Source organism: Dromaius novaehollandiae, chromosome Z (assembly GCF_036370855.1).
Source record: "Dromaius novaehollandiae isolate bDroNov1 chromosome Z, bDroNov1.hap1, whole genome shotgun sequence".
NCBI lineage: Eukaryota > Metazoa > Chordata > Aves > Casuariiformes > Dromaiidae > Dromaius > Dromaius novaehollandiae.
Genome location: NC_088132.1, coordinates 10,077,912 through 10,094,828, shown reverse-complemented (window position 1 = coordinate 10,094,828; position 16,917 = coordinate 10,077,912). Strand labels below are relative to the sequence as shown.

At 39.3% G+C, this 16,917-nt stretch overlaps 1 pseudogene; it reads left to right on the top strand.

The window, feature by feature from the left end:
• Positions 1-484: 484 nt before the first annotated feature.
• LOC135324922 (S-adenosylmethionine synthase-like) lies at positions 485-14,263 on the top strand (annotated as a pseudogene).
• The last annotated feature ends 2,654 nt before the right edge of the window (positions 14,264-16,917 follow it).

Sequence of the window (16,917 nt, the reverse complement as noted above, 5' to 3'; positions counted from 1 at the left end):
TGTGGAGCTTCTTGCTGCAGAATGCTGTAAATGCTGAAAGTTTTCATGGTTGCAAAGGGCAACTGGAGAAATTACTGTGACAATCTATTAACGACTGTTAATGCCAGTTGTTAATAAATGATTTTACTTCCAGTTCAGGAAGTCCCTGAACTGAAATTGCTGAAGACTGGGAAAGCATTTGGAGAAATAGCGCTATGTGCACAACCTGTGCTTATGGTTCACCGTAGACATTTGCTGCTGGCCACTGTTGAGACAGGATAATAGAGTCAGATGGACTCCCTGCATGCAGCAGTTTTGATGTTCATATCGAGTAGAGAGAAGAGTGATCACATACAGAGCTATATACATACGAAGGCATTACTCTGAGTTCCCCTGTGAGTAATCAGTTGTTTATAGAACCATCCTCAGTCAGAATCTGATTAACCGTAAATAGTAGCAATAGAATTCTGATATTTAGTCTTTCTTCTTCAGAGTGTGTAGCAAAAACTGGAATGATTTTGCTTTGTGGAGAGATTACTTCCCAAGCTATAGTGGATTACCAGCACATTGTAAGAGACCCTTAAGAGGATGGGGTATGATGACTCTTCCAAAGGTAAGTGAGATCCTTCACGTGTTCATTGTCAGGTCTGCTCTACATGTGGTTATAGTCATGTTTTTAACAGTATTCTGGAAAATACAAGCAAGTGTGGATCCAGGCCTAGGAAATAACTGCACATATGTTGGTATATATTTTTCAGTGCCACAGCTAGTACTGAAGGAGCTATTTTAGGGTGACATATTAGTGAGAGACTTATTCTTGAAAGTACCAGGTACCTCTTGCTCTTCTGACGCAGAAGGACTGGTGTATGCACAAATGACGGGAGAAGCTGGGGGCACCTGAAGGTTCATACTGTGAAAGCCTTAACACTGATGTTCCTTGTTCTTGGGCTGTCTCCTCTGAGACTTGAAGTTCATGGTCAAGGGAACTCTTTCTGTATTCTTGGCATATTTCCCATAGTAGCTTCTTTTTAGCGTTGAACCTTTTTCATGATTGTTCTCCCTTTCCATGGCTGTCTTCCCTTTTCTTTCATGGCACATATGGCTCTTCTCCAATTCTATCTAATTTTCTTTAGAACCTACTACACAGAAAAATGAACAAGTGGTGGTAACCTTTCACACTCTTACACTCCAGATTTGAATGCCTAAATGATTTGAGCCTAGACGTTTGTCCATAAGCAATGTAACAAGCTTTTGTGGGGCAGCTTGCAGGATTACATTGGGCCTCTTAGTTCAAGAGCCCAGGTTTCAGCTAATACCCAGAATTCGCCAATATCCTGAGACAATGATAAGAATGTGCTTGTGTTATCTGCTTCCACTGGCAATACAAAATGATGCCAGCATAGGAAACGTATATTTAAGTCTTTGGAAATGTAAAAACTTTAGCCAAGATGACTAAGTAATCCCTAAAGGCTTCTCTAGCAGTTTGTGAGCTCTTCAGCATGCTTGACCCAACTTTCTAATATTCTCTTCACCAGGATTGGACTATAAGACTTGTACAGTTTTAGTTGCTTTAGAACAACAGTGTAAAGAGATCAAGCATGCTGTCTCCCATGGTAAGAGTGACGATGACATTGGAGCAGGGGATCAGGTAATGGGACTTTATTCCAGGCGCATAGTCAATTTAGTATACGCACAAGCAGTTAGATTTTTGGTGGATCAAAACCTTTGCTTAAAAGTCGTTGTGCATGTTAAAATTTAAGAATTAATGGCTAAATACTGCCCACTCTGTTAATCACAAGTGCAAAACCGTACCATGGTCTTCAGTAGTTTCTGTGAAAGTGGCTTTGCCTGTATCCAGTGGCCCGACTGGATAGTGCTGCAATTAAGCCTTTTGTCTGTAGGTGGCGGTGCTGGACTTTCAAGTCCTTTGGGTGGCCGGGTTTTGCTTCTCAGCAGTCAAATGCGTCCGGTTTTTTTATTTGTCAGGAGTGAGGAGAGGGCTGAGCAATCTTTTATGAGCTTTGTTTCTATTAAGCCTTTACAGTGGAGTCTTAACATAGAGTTATTCTGGGGAACAGATCCCAATGTGGCTCTGATTCTTGTTAGAGGGCATTACCCTGCATGCAGATGCATAAATGTTACTTCAAGCTGGCTATACATCATAGTGTATTCAGACTCCCTGTTACTGCTGTCTCTTTCTAGGCTTGGATAGTTTTAAAGTAGGTGGCAAAGATAGGTGCAGAAGTGGAAACAGAATATGGAAATGAGTGGCTTCGAATTATACCCTATTTTTCAATGTAGGGTTTGATGTTTGTCTGTGCCACTGATGAAACTGAGGAATGCATGCCCGTAACGGTCCTCCTGGCACACAGACTTACTGCAAGGATAAAGACCCTGGAGCGGAATGGAACATGGCCCTGGATTAGACCAGATGGGAAAAGACAGGTTTGTAAAGGAGACGCATATAAAATAGCTTATAAACTTTAAAGGTGAGAAAGAACAGAAAAGATACATTCTGCTGGCTACTAAACCAGAATTCATTTTTGTCAAAAAATGGTAGTGTCAGTTTTATATTTCAAGGTGGGGTCAGTATATCTAGGTGCACTTGTGTACAACACACATGGTTTGCTTGAGCTGTTCTATCAGAGTCTTAACAGTTTTCTTCAGAATAACACTTGTTTTTTTGTTTCTTTTCCCCTGGAGATTAGGACGACAAATAAGTTACTGTCAAACAGATTTTTTTTTTCACGGAGAAATACTGACATTCCAGAAGCATGGATTGAGACAGTGCTATGGTTTCTTAATTAAAACATACCTGTTCTTTTGTCAAACCTCATATTTGCTATATTTGATCCGTGGCCAGAGCCACTGACAGTTGTGCAGCAGAGCTGAGTGGATAAATCACTGTGCTGTTAGAGCTGCAATTTGGCAGTCTCTGAGGCAGTAAATCCTCCTTCTTCTGAGTTGTGAAATCTACAGGAAAGGGAGGGAAATCTATATATGTGGTGCTTCCGGGAGAGCAAGGTGTTTTATTCTTAATTTTTTTTTTGCTTTAGTGGCAGCATTAATTTCTGGACTGCTGCAATTGTGGCTGTGCAACGTGCGGTGTGTCCCAAGTAGTACCTTTTGTCAGCAGTGCACAGAACATGTGGGAAGACTGATTTTTGTGTGGCATAACTATCTAAACATTTCTGAGGGATAGAAAAGTTGAGAGGACTTCTTCATATACAGGAACACCTGTATGAAGGATAGAAAAATGCTGCCACATATTTGTGTGTGTATAAATGCCTGTATCTATACTACAGTTTGCAAAGGAATGTTGCTTAAGACAGATCTCCATTTCTGGCTAGACTTGCCATGCATAGATCAGGGTTACACTGATGCCTTACTTACTGCCGAAAGGCAGGAAATGATCTCTGGATTCCATTAATCAGAGCTGAATCCAGCTCAGATTGTGCTCAGCCATTCCATTTAATATCAAGAATAGAAGAACTGTAACCAAGGATTTCATGGTGAGATTTTTTACCTATTATTTTTCTATTTCCCCACTTTGAGGAAGGAGCAGATGTGGCAGAGATACTACTTTCCTATGAGTTTAGCATCTAGAAGTAAGAGATGCTATGTAGGAGAGAAGCAAGAAACACTCCATGTGAGAGGAAAAATTTCAGCTGCAGCTTGAGTAGGCACTGAAGACAGCTGGTCACAAGACATAAATCTGTAAGACGTGGGGTAGTTGTGGCATTCACAGAACAACTTGTTTTTAGTCCAGTGTGAAATATCGGTGTACAGCTCACCATATTATGCTCTACAGTTACTCATTTTCTCCAGGTCCTCCAAAACTTATTTTGGCCTTACTTTGAAGATCCTCTATTTGAAGTTATGTTAATGTGGGCCAACTGTGAATGATTTTAGCATCTGCCAGATAAAATCTCAGGCTTCTGTAGCTTTCCTACTGTTCTTACTGTGACAATACATGTAATATCCTGTCTTCAACTCCATTGGATAGAGGTTCTTTAGTACTTACTGTATTTTTTTCCCACAGTGCTTTTAAGAATCAGCAACAATCCAGCCTTTGCCATCCTTTTTCCCTTCATCTGTTTATTTTTTGCTCTAAAACAAATGTGGGGTTCATTTTTAACTTTCAAACTGGTGTTCTGCCTGAAGAAGAGTGCTATGAAGGTGCTCTTGGCCTTGAATAGCCGCTGCTCTTTTTATTTTTCCAGGTCACAGTGGAATACAAGGAGTGCAATGGAGCAGTGGAGCCCATCTGAGTGCACACACTTGTGATTTCAGTACATCATGCCCTGGATATACCTCTACAACAAATACAGAAGGAGCTAATGGAGAAAGTTGTTAAAGTAGTCGTTCCAGAAAAGTATCTTCATGAGCACACGTTTTATCAGCTCCTTCCAAGTGAAAAGTTTGTAGAAGGTGGTCCTAAGGTACGGTATTTCAAAAGGGGACAGCCTAAACACATTTGGATTCTACTTTGTCACATGCATCTAAATAATCTCTTGCACAAAAGTGCAGTGAACCAGTATACCTTTAATTAAGATAATCTCCAAGTTTTTAAGGAAGTTTCAATCACTTTTACTTGAGTTTTCCCATTGGGCAGCTGGTATCTAAACTGAAGCTGTATCTGCTTGGACAACCAATTGGAGAAATTCTTGGATCTTTGTCTTGCTCCTAGAAAGTATTTTAAATGACCAAAAGTTGACCCTTAAGTTATATGCTAAAGTGCTTGACTTGAAGCATTTGTTTGCTTTCCTAGTAAAGGTGAAAAATAAATAATGATAGATCTGAGTCTGTACCTTTAAATTATTCAGAAAGCTGCACAACTTTCAGTGAAGATCTTGTAAGTAAAGCCTTACCGCTCCTTGGAATTTGACATGTGTTCAGCTTTCCAATTGCCAGCAACTGGCAAGCACTAGGCAAGTAGGTGATTGCTATGGAATGGTAACAAAACTTGTTATACAAAACCCTCTAGTTTTGTGTGAAATCAGTGCAGGACTAAAACTACAAGATGTACTTGTGATCTCACTAAGATGATGTAGAGATACTGCTATTCAAAGTAGTGTAGCTGACTGCTTAAGTTGAGGAGCAAATATCAGTTGCACTTCCTTGCTACTTAATTGGGGGCTTGAAGTTAGTGGATTAATGCAGTTTATGCTCTTTCAAGATGGAAGTTCCTGACATTCTGGAGTTCACTTATTAACTTGCAATCACCAGCTTTGCTAGTCTGACAGAAAGGGGTAGTTTTCTGCTAGCTGAACGAGTTAAATCAGCTCATCAAATTTTAGGATGCAGGCTGAAGTCCATGCAGGAGGGAGAGGAATGGACCCCATTGTTGGAGGCAGAAGCAGCTGAGAAGAAGAGAGAAGTACTAAGTAATCCTTGTGCCGCAAGTGAACTATTGGGTGATCTCAGCTGTAATGCCTAAGTACTCCTGTGCAAGACAGCACTGAGCCACAGATCTGTGAAGTCTCCTATTCCTCTTTCCTATGTGTGTGTAAGTGAAGGGTGTGAATCTCTTAGGTCACATGTGATTTATTTTTCAGCAAGGCTTTTGTTGCCCTAAACTCTTGGCCTCAACCTGGTGTTACTGAGTGAAGTCATTATCCAGTAATGCAGTGATCATGTTTCACGATTGCAAATTTGAAGAGAACACACTTTTTGTAATAATTATAGTTGTTCCCCATTCACATCAATCTTCAAAAGTTTTTGCAGCGCTGACAGCTTAGTACATTTCTGAAAAAATTCCAGTCAAGTAGACAACATTCATTAAATTGTTGCATGAGAAGGCAAGCACTGTGAACAATCAATGATACCTGGAAAATCCAGAACAAAGCTCTATCCAATAACCTAGAGTGGGACTGAGTAAGCTGTTGTGTCTCATGAATGTATTCAACTGTTTATTCTGCAGAGTGATGCTGGATTGACTGGCAGGAAGATCATTGTTGATACCATGGCGGCTGGGGAGCCCATGGTGGGGTTGCTTTCTCTGGAAAAGATCCTTCCAAAGTCGATCGCTCTGCAGCGTATGCAGCTCGCTGGGTTGCAAAATCTCTGGTGAAAGCTGGCATCTGTAAAAGAGTATTAATCCAGGTAAGAGTAAAAGGGAAAGTAATCCATCCCTGCACCAGGCTCTTGTTAGCTTCATCCTTGCTTTTACTTCCAGGATCTCCAGTGATTCCCTGCACTTCATACAATCTGCATACACACACACCCGCTGCACTCCAACCCAGGCTGTACCAGCACATTACAGACACTTGGGTTAGCAGTGACAGAGTTTGTGTAGCCTGCTTTGTTGTGTGGCCATATTAGTTGTGACTTAAACCATTTCAAATTATATTTGAAATTACCATTAAGTTACTGTGGGTTCCCTAATATACTACTACGACGCGGGGTGTAACTGAAAACAAAATTCAGTTGTGTTTTAACCTTTTTTTGCAGGTTAAAACAAGAACAAATTTCCTCAGTCTCAGATGCTCAGAATAAATGCAGTTCCTTTCTTATGCATGAATACTTGGGACTACTAAGTGAAAGAAATGGAAAGAGGTGTTTTATTGGCCCTTAGACAGTTTCACCATTAAATATGAACACAAAGTGAATGGAGAACAACTAAGGTTTGTCGAGGCAGTTTGCAATGCTAGTTTACGCACATACTTATTCCGAGTGGCTGCTGTGTAATAGCTCTAACTCAGCACAGTGAATTACTACAGTAAAAAGTAGCCATAACTTATGTTTTGCTGCAGGGTTGTGTTCAGCACCCTTTACTTTTCCAAGGACCAAAGGCTCAATAAATGTGGTTATGGTCATAGTACCCAGACATCCCAATTAGGAATAAGGCCTCTTGCTTTAGGCTTTGTGCAGATGTTTGATATGTTGTCAAACTTAAAGTCTGGAGTAAGACAAGGAAGGGGAGTTTGGGAAGAGGCATGGAACAAACAGTGATGGTTAGCAAATGCCTGGTAACTTTGTCTTCTGAGGGGACATAAGACAAACTTGAGCCTTCTTGGTATGCACATTCTGAATGGCATTTTTGAACACACACATCATTGGCTTAATTCTTGAGTTAGGTAGGAATGCAGTTATTCCAGTACTTTTCAGAGACCCTCCTTAAATATCTGAGCCTGGCTCTAGACACAGCAAGACTGATTTTGTTAACAACAAACTGTGGAGATATCACATATTAGCAATAGGTATAAGAAGCAAGATGGGAATAGGGAGAGGATGAGAGCAGAAAAGAAGAGGTTGTGTGAAGTGGTGGAAGATTGGATCAAAGATTAACAAAAAGGAAATACACCAAGTTTGTCCTGCACAGAATTGCCCTGCGAGTCTGTCTCCAGCCCAGTAGTGGCTGTGTGCTGTAGTAAGACATTCCCAGCCTCTGCTGAGGCTAACAATTGAGCTGGCTTTGCTATGGTTATTGTTTTTATGCTAACCAGCTTTTACTACTGAAAGGGCAGAATGGATAATGCAGGGAAGTACAGACTGATTAGCTGTGTGTGTCACAAATACCACGTAGGTTTTATTTAATATGATAAAGAATTATCAGCTTCTTGGTTAATGAAAAACAGACATAATGTGATGTCAAAATTAGTTAGGGGAGATGATTAGCACAGTTTCTAACAAATCAATACTTTGTTACTAAGAAGTATATAAGTAGAACTGAGCCATTTGGACTACTACTTCTTGATATGTGTAGAAAGAAGAGACAACGAGAAAGATGAGTGACAGACACAGAATGGTTTGCATTGCTTAGTCATATTCCAGCAAAATGCATATTCATCCAAATATATTGTAATGGAACAAAAAGAAGTGTGTGTTAGCCTGTACAACAGGAGGACTATATCTTGGAAAGGGATTGAATGATCATGGCAAATACATTTCAGGGAAATCCGTCAGTGCTGGGCTGTAGTGTAAAGAAGCTAAGGTGATTCCTGGATGTAAGAAAGGTGCTATAAAGCTGAATATAGTGAAGTTGCAGGTAACACTTCTCAGGTTACTTTGATAACTACTTTATCAAAAGTAGTTTTGATAATTGCATTTTGAAAAGTACATGGAAATACTGGGGAAATTCCAGGTACTGCATGGAAATAACTCAGAGTCTGGGAAAACAAGTCTTCCACAGGACATCTTAAGGAGATTGATATATTTGAAGGGGAAGGATAACTTGATTGCTATACATAGACATTTAAATGTTGAGGACTGTCAGTGAAGAGCTTTGTGGTTTTGCTGACAAAGATGTAAAAAAGCTGGTGGCTGGAAGTTGACACTAATAGGCTTTGTCTTATTTAAAAGTTAAATTAATCTGTCAGGGTGACCAAATTGGAAGTGATGGATTTCCTACCTCTTGCAGTATACAGCATGATTGGCTATTTCAGAGGCTTTTATCCAACTCTGGGAGAAGTTCCTGCAGAGGCAGAGGCCGAGCCCTGCTCCGGCTGGGGATGGCAGCGCAGACTGGGTCTGGTGGGCTGGGGAGCAGATTGGGGTCCCAGCAGGCAGCAGTGGGGACACATGTCATCTGGGGCCAGTGACCCCGGAGCTGGCCATGGTCAAGGCTGCCTTAGCAAGACAGGGCACAGCTGAGGGAAGGAAGGGGTCCTTCCTCTGTCATTGGCACTGTAAGCCAGTCGTACCTGGGGTCATGTGTCCAGTTTGGGCTCCGCAGGCAGGACAAGACAGACATTGATCCTTTGGAGTGAGTCCAGTGGAGACCACCAGTATGGTGAGGGGGCACAGCACCTCCGAGAAGGGGCAGCGAGAAGAGCCTTTGTTCAGCCTGGGGACAAGAAGGCAAGGTGGGGGGAATCTGACTGCTGTCCCCAACTGTTTGATGGGTGGTTTTAGAGAAAACAGAGACAGACTTCTCTTAGAGGTGCACAGTGAAAGGACAAGAGGAAATGGACACAAGTTGTGGCAGTTTTTCACTGTGAGGGTACACAAACACTGAAACAGGCTTGCCTGATACTCTCTTTCTTCCTGCCTTGATCTGAAGTACTAGAGATGGACCAAATAATGGTGCTCTGGAAAGGGGTGTGAGTGCTGTAAGAATATGTAAACATTTTTCTCATCTTGCCCTATATAATTTTTTCTATACCTCAGTGAGAACTGGAAATACTTGTAAATCTCAGACCTTCCTGTCTCAGGAGCATAGAGTACTTGGATCTAGTTGAGCGGAATGATGCAGCATGGCAGTGTCTGAAGATGATTGGAAAGCACCTCTTTTGCTTTTAAATCATGTCATTTAGGTCAAATATCTGTCCAAGCTGACCATTCGCTGAAGTAAACTGATAATTCTAAAATAAAAGACAAATAACAAGAACACGTCTCCTAGCTTTCTTTGTACAGAAAAAATGCATATGAAATCTTCCCCTGATAAGCAATATACATGTCTCTTTTTGCTTAAGTAAAATGTAGCAAAATGCTTTAACTGCTTTTGGGTTTTGTGTGTGTACCCTACAGCTATCACACGCTGTTGGTCTGAGTCATCCTCTTGCAATCTCGGTATTCCATTATGGCACATCGGAGAGATCGGAGGAAGAACTGCTCAAGATCGTACAGAAAAACTTTGATCTACGCCTTGGAGCTATCATAAGGTTTGTATGCCATTAGTATTTACTGAAGGGAATAATTTGTGTTTGTAGTGGTCTCTTATACAGTCTAATATTAAAGCTTCTGGCTCCTAACCTGGCTGAAGACACTTTCATCCTATATCTGTTATTGCTGTTGTATTTACTCTTGCCATGCACCCAGTAAAAGATACAAAGCCAGTTCCAAACACAAAATGTTTTGAATAAATAAGACTGATCTAAATTACATCATGTAACATCTCCCAGTAACCATGGTAGTGTGCTGTGTGTTGCAGCTCATTAGCCAGATTGTGTTGTGCTTGATAAAGCATAATTAAAATTTAAGATTGACTGCAGTTAGGCTTTCCAAACAGCCAGTTAACAGGGTATGTAAGGCTCCCATTCCTGCCTTCTCTGGAGAGTATTCAGACTATTGCTCTTACCAAGAAGTACTTTGTGGATATGGTCTCCCTGCCTCTGACTTTTAGGTGGAAACAGCCTGTGAGACAGCTGCCACAAGATGGCAAGATACTGGTGCTCTCACTTCACAAGCAGCCCCACTAAAATCAGTAGGACATTGGGGTTCAGTAATTTGGCCTTACTGTTATCCAGACACTGAGTGTTGACCTACCACAGTAGTGACAGGCTGGTGTTTGCTGTTGCTTTTCTGGAGATACTGGCCATTTGCCCAAAATAGAAAAGAATACTTCTAAGTAACTGGCTTCTTCATGAGGTAACATGAAAATGTAACACATGTTCTGAATCTGAAAAGCTGAATGACAAGAGCCCTAGTTGTCCCTAGTTCTCATGCAGTCTTGTGTAGCCCATTTAAAGTCAAGTAAACTTAATTTAAAAGGAATCCAAGTTTCTTAAATGCTTTCTCAAACCTTTGGAAGCAATTGAAATATTGTGTGTGTTTATAAAAACAAAACAAAACAAAAATCCCACCATGAGATGAACTGTCCTCAAGTGAAAGTTCAGTTGTGATTAGAAATGTATGAGTCACGGGGGCTGCCATGCAGTCAATAAGGACAAGAAAACACAAAGCTACTTAAGCTGTCCCCTGCTGCCAACCCAGCTATATTCCTTCACTATTTCTGGAGCTGAGTAAGCCGATGTTTTAGATGGACACAATCCTTGCATTTACAGAAGCATGTGGATTATCCTCTTCTGAGAGAAAAGGATTTCTTTATTGGTTTTCACCAAACTGGGCAGGCTGGACTTCTTGCAAGTTTCATGACATGTACAACTACTGGAGAGAAACACTGTTTTCTCCATTAAGGAAGCAGCCACACTGAGTTTATCCTTATTAAACTCCATAAAATTGCAAGAGAACTCAAGCCTGAGATAGATATCAAGAAGAGATTAACTCCTGCGCAGAGGAACCAGCTTGTCACTTTGTGCTATGCTAGTTTTAAGACTCTTTTGTTCTAAAATGCTGGCATATATGTTAGCTATCTGATTATTTGAAGAAATTGCTTTTAATGATTCACCTCTGTTTTCAATCCAAAGCTATTAGTATCATTCCAGTCTACACATTCCACAGGAATCTTGAAAATATTTGTCAGCATCTTACAGAATAGGAGGTGTCTTTTGTTCCTTAAAAAGGACAGCTATTTCTGGCAATCAATAACATTTTGCTAGTGAGGCCAACCCTTTGCACTTGCTTTTTAGAAAGTTTTCTGAACATATATGTTGAGAGTAGAGCTGAGATTTCTTTTTATATTCTGAGATAATGCAAGGGATTGTGGTGACTACCATTGCTAGGTAATGTTTTCCAAGTGTTTTTAGTTTACAAGTATAACCAAAACTCTTCTTTCCCTTTGTAATTATGGCAGTTCACCGCCATCAGTAATCTGTGTGATGGCTCCTAGATACTTTCCTTTATTTGGTGTGCTGAAAAAATGCTGCATTTTTCAAATACATTATCTTAGCCATGGAAGTGCTGAAGGGATTAAGAAGAGAATAGGCAAAAACAGTAGCTTTGTTTAGTGAATATTTCCTTATTAAACTTTACCTCACAACCTTTAAAACTTCTTTGAATGGTACCAGTTCTAATCAACTAAGCACTAAAATTCTTCATGCGGTCTTATTGTTCATTTAGTCAGCACTCAGATTTTGATGGCTTTTTTATTAGGATCAGGTTCAGTTGACCTTAGTAGCCATCAGAGCATGTGCTCGTATTACACAAAATATTATTCAAAACAAGACTTAGCTACTGAAAATCATGAGATACATGAACGTCCCCTCAAGAATGTGTAATTTCTTCACCATCTGAAAATGGATTATCCTGTATTTGTTCTTCTTTCCTTGCTTTACTATTCCTCAGCCATTTTTCTCTCCATGAGCTTAAGATACTAATCATCTATTTTAAATGTGTTTCCAAAGATAATTCAAAACATAGTAACAAACAGAAGAAAAGCCTCAAAATGTTTCAGGCCTTGCCTGAAATCAAAAGAAACATCTGGTAGATACCCGTGGCTAGCCAGATACTATAGCTGCAATCCACCACATTATGCAGACTAAAAAGTATTAATCATGACTTACATCTTTATTTATCTAGTCATAATCAGTGTTAAGCCCTATTCTAAACAGTGTCTTTGTGTGTCTACATAAACAGCTTTAAATCTCCAGTTACTCTGGCATCCAACAACCGGTGCCTGCAATTGGTGCTGGTAATCCAGGGAGCAAATGTATATATTCTAGTTCACTTTTAATTATAAATCTGGAGGAATTCATTCTTTGCATGAAAATGATATTGGATGACTATCTGTCGTCTAGATAATCAACTCTGGCTGCTTCTTTTGAGATCATCGTCATCTTTATGGCATAGCTACATTGCAAAATAAGGTGGCAATAACACAAAACACCTTGAGGCTTGCACAAGTGTCGCTGAACTTTATTACATTTTTAATGCTTCTGCATTGTAATACTTATAAAGGTTAACTGCATACTTATCTCATCTCTGATAAATTTGAAGAAGAGTAACTATTTCTTGTTACTTTAAATTGAAACCATTAACCCACTACTTTTCCCACTGTAAATTTAGGTGATTCTGCAAGGAAAGGGTGTAGTTAACAATACTGTGTGTTTTTTGTCTTTCTCTCAGGCACAACACTGGTTATCCCTCTGTTTATATCATAATATACATTGGAGTAGAGTTAAGTAAAACTTATATTCCTTTTCTTTTTATGTAGGGAGTTGGATTTGAAGAGGCCAATCTATCCAAAAACAGCATGTTATGGACACTTTGGGAGAGAAGAATTTACATGGGAGAAGCCCAGAAAACTTGTGTTTTAGACTTTTCAGAATGTTTTGCATAATTGATAGGTGTTTAATAATCAGGTTCAACTTTAAGCTGTTCAAGAAAAGACTGTATCTGGTCTTCTTTAAATGACATTCTGTAGCTAATAGATTTACTGAAAATTACTTATATTTAATTTCTAACTATCATAGTGGCCTGACAGTTTAAATGCATACCCTCTATCTAACATACTCTTCATTTTGTCTTTGTTAAGGGAGTGAGCAATTTAGGCCTTTGGCTGTGATCAGATGTTAAATGAACAGCTGGCTGTGGAAGTTGAAGTCATTGCTGCCCTGCCACAGAAGCCTAGTGCTGCTTAGTCAGATAACCTGGTACTGAAGTGAATGAAGAGCACTCAGCTGAACTGCTGTGCTGTGGGTGAGGTAACATCCAATAGGTCCCTGCGCCAGGAGGGCAGTAATAGTGCAAATATGCATAATTCTTTGAGCAGTGACTTCCGTGACTACACCTTTAGTAATGGTTCTTCTGATCCAAGCAAATTAGTAAAAATACCTATTTCAGAACACTGCCCACTGTTACCCTAATATACATTAGCTATGAGGTAGTGTTATCTTTTTGCTTTTTTTCACATTAATTTTGCAGGCATGCATCTGTGAGAGCTGATGAACTCCTTTCTCATAGTATTTTTGATCAGTTAAAGTCACTCCTTTTCAAAGCGAAATTTTCCATGCTAGTCTCCATGAATTGGAACTGTAAAGCCTGAATTAAGTATCATTCAGTCAGTTGTGAATGTAAATGTAGAGACTTTTTATAAAAAACACTCAGAGGACATTACCTTTCTCTGACTTGTCTGGCTGAAAGCACAAAGAGAGTCACAGTTCAAAATCACGTAGCTTTTCTTTGAGGACCATGGAGGGATTAAAAGGCTTGTATATAGGAAGTAGCAATTCTGTTGAGCAAATTTATCAGCATATTGTAATCCAAGACAGAATGCTGGAATGCTGTAACTGCTCCTACTTAGTACCAGGGAGTTTTAATAAACAGTTAAGCAATATAGCTTCCCCCTCCCCATCAAAGGGGAAGTGTAGGCTTCAGTGATAAGTCTAATTACATGCAAGTAGTTTAACATTAGTTTTGAGTGAGTTTTTAAAAGCCGCTTCCTTCCATGTAAAGACTTACTGATCCACTGCTCGTTTCATGGAGCAGAACCGAAGCGAGGTCATTGTACAGCTGTACCTGTACATTACCTGGCTTGTTACAGTTAGCTTCATCTACCACAGCAGTGCTGCAGTCAGTCTTGTGGCTTACAAAGGGCTCTTTTTGTTATGTAAGAAAAACAAGTTAGTTCCTGGAATAAAAGCTGCAATTCTCTTGCGTTTTTCTCTTAAGTTTTTTTTTTTTTAACTACAGGTTTCTCTTTATATCTGAGGTTAACTTAGATCCTCTCTTTGCCTGAAATCCAATGTAATCTGAATATGGCCAGGTAGTTGTAAAACATGTAGTTTAATCTTTATTAAAATATGCCCAAATTACTGTTGTCTACGAAATAGTAATGTGGTTTGCTAAAAAAATCTGAAAAAGTCAGAAAAACTTATTGCCACTCTTAGTAGTATAGAAGTAAAATGTTTAAATGAGGAGAGACTGCAAAGATTGCTATACAGTAAACAGGCTGTAATGATCTTTTGAAAGAGATTTCCATAAATGGGCCTCTAGCCCGAATTTAACTCTGCCATGAAACTTCACCCTCCCAAAGTTGAACAGTATTTTTGGTAGGAAGCTGTGGTTGTCTTTTTGTCAGGGGAAAAGCCCATTTTGATGAAGTCTTTTGTTAAATTTGAAAAGGGAATTAATTATTCTGTGGAGATCTCTCTTAAACACTGCTCATTGTAAAAAAGCTTGGTAACTTTTAGACAGCTGGAGTCTAGAAGAGGCATATTGATAATGGGATGTTTGTACAATAAGAACACATCGCAGCAACATTTGATTCATCCTGCTCTCTGTCTTCCTGCAAAATAGCATTGATATCCAAATTACAGACCTTTTCTGCAAGGACTTGGATAGTTTTTTAAGGAATTTTTGTCAAGTACCTAATATTTTGTAGAGACAGATCAACTATTTGGATTCTCTGCTGCCATTAAATGTTGTCATAGTTCTGTTAACTTGTGCAGGAGTTGTACATTCTGGTCTGAGAGATGGAAAAATGCTCCGGAATGACACTGTCCTCTTCCATTGTCACAAATATTGCCACCTCCTGCTCTAAGGATAAATACATGTGTGCACCTGTCTTCCAATACAAAAACGCAGCTGTAAACACTTTTAAAAAGAAAAGCAAACACTCCCTCTTCCCACCTATCAAAATAAAGATTATTATTCACAGGCTGTTCTCTCCCAGTGAGATGAGAGAGAAGCAGCCAGAAGCCAAATCCTTTGGTAACCTCATTCAGTGCCCTAGAAGTGACTGTGTGCGGTGGGGTTGAGGTAACGTAAGAACTTCTGTTAATAAAAACTAAATCAAACCATGCTCTGAGTAATAGCAAGTTCGTCTAAGTTTTAGAAAATATATTTGATTGAGAGTTCTAGCAACAAAATCAATTTTCACAGCATTTCTGTGGAAGCAGGCACTTTATGTATTGGAAACCTGAAGAGCAGCGATATCTAGAATATCTGTCAACTTTGAGGCTGCTGGGCCCAGATACATGAAGACATTTAAGTACATAATTTCTGTGTTGACATCTACATACCTTTGTGGATGAAGTTCCAGCTGTCTATTTTTATAGCAATTATACTAAAAACCTAGCTGCAGCTGGAGTCAAATGGAGCTATATATGCACTCCGTAACTCAGATCCGATGGTCTCACTAAACATTCAGAAAATGAAAGAGAATCAGGAACAAGTTTGGTCAGTCCCAATATCACACATGAAGTCAGAAGCAGAGTTGGATTTCATTAATGAGTAGTTAATTTAGTTATGTTGACTGAGCAACTATTCTTTCCCTTCTTGTAGTTTACTCTCTTACTTTCTTCACTGCTGACTTTGCAGCTTTTATAATGTACTTCGAGTATCTGCATTCAAGTCATGCTCTGTTGTCTTTTATAATGCTAGTACAGCAACGCTAAGCATACAGAGCTTTCTTTCCCCATGTTCTCAATTTTGGTATCTTGTTTCAAAGTAGCCAGGAACACCCGCTATTGAGGAAATCCTCCCCACTCACAGGCTGGGAGAGGTACAGTATACATCCAGTCTCCAGAGATTCTCTCTAGTAGGTTTTAACAAGTCTTTTAACAATTAGTGAATTAATTTTATTTACATAGAGTTGATACTTGCCCAATGTGGAATTTTCCTCAAAAACAGCAAAAGACATATCCCTGTTTAAAAAATAAAGGCCACCTTTGCTAAATTTGAAGTGCCTAAGCCAATGTCAGAGATAAAACAATTGATCCACAAAATCAGTAGTCATTTTTTCAGATAACTGGCATTTTCCCACCACCATTCTAGAAATGAATCACTTAATCTCAAAAAAAGAGAAAAGGCTCCCAAAGCAGACGCAAGCATTGAGGCTGCAGTTACTGTCTAAAGCTTAGCTAAATTATAATGTAGCCTATCTACTATATAGGGACCAATCAAAATATTTTTCTTTCCAAATGTCACAACTTTGTTTTATTAAACTTGAGAATTTAGTATCAAATGAATAGGCTCCTCTTTCAAACACATGGCTACCATATATTATGTCTCGTATATATTATATAATGGCTCGTAATCTATGTAAGAAAAAAAACTTGATGATAATGACACATCACAATAAAAGAACACCATAGTCTACGCGCTGTATTTTGGGACTTCATCCAAAGTGGCAGGCTGCACAGTTTCTCAGCTAATAGAAAAAACCCTACATGAATGAAAAATCTTTATTTTAGTGAAAAAACTTGTGTGCATCACACATTATAACATGCACAGCCATTAGTGGCTATCCTAGAAAACAAATTTGTGAAATAGTGAATTAAGATGGAACTTCTGAAAGCTAATGATTCTCGCTGGATTTTGTGAGGCAGAATTAAACAAAAATCTTTCAAAAGGGCACAGCTTCACTCAAAACGA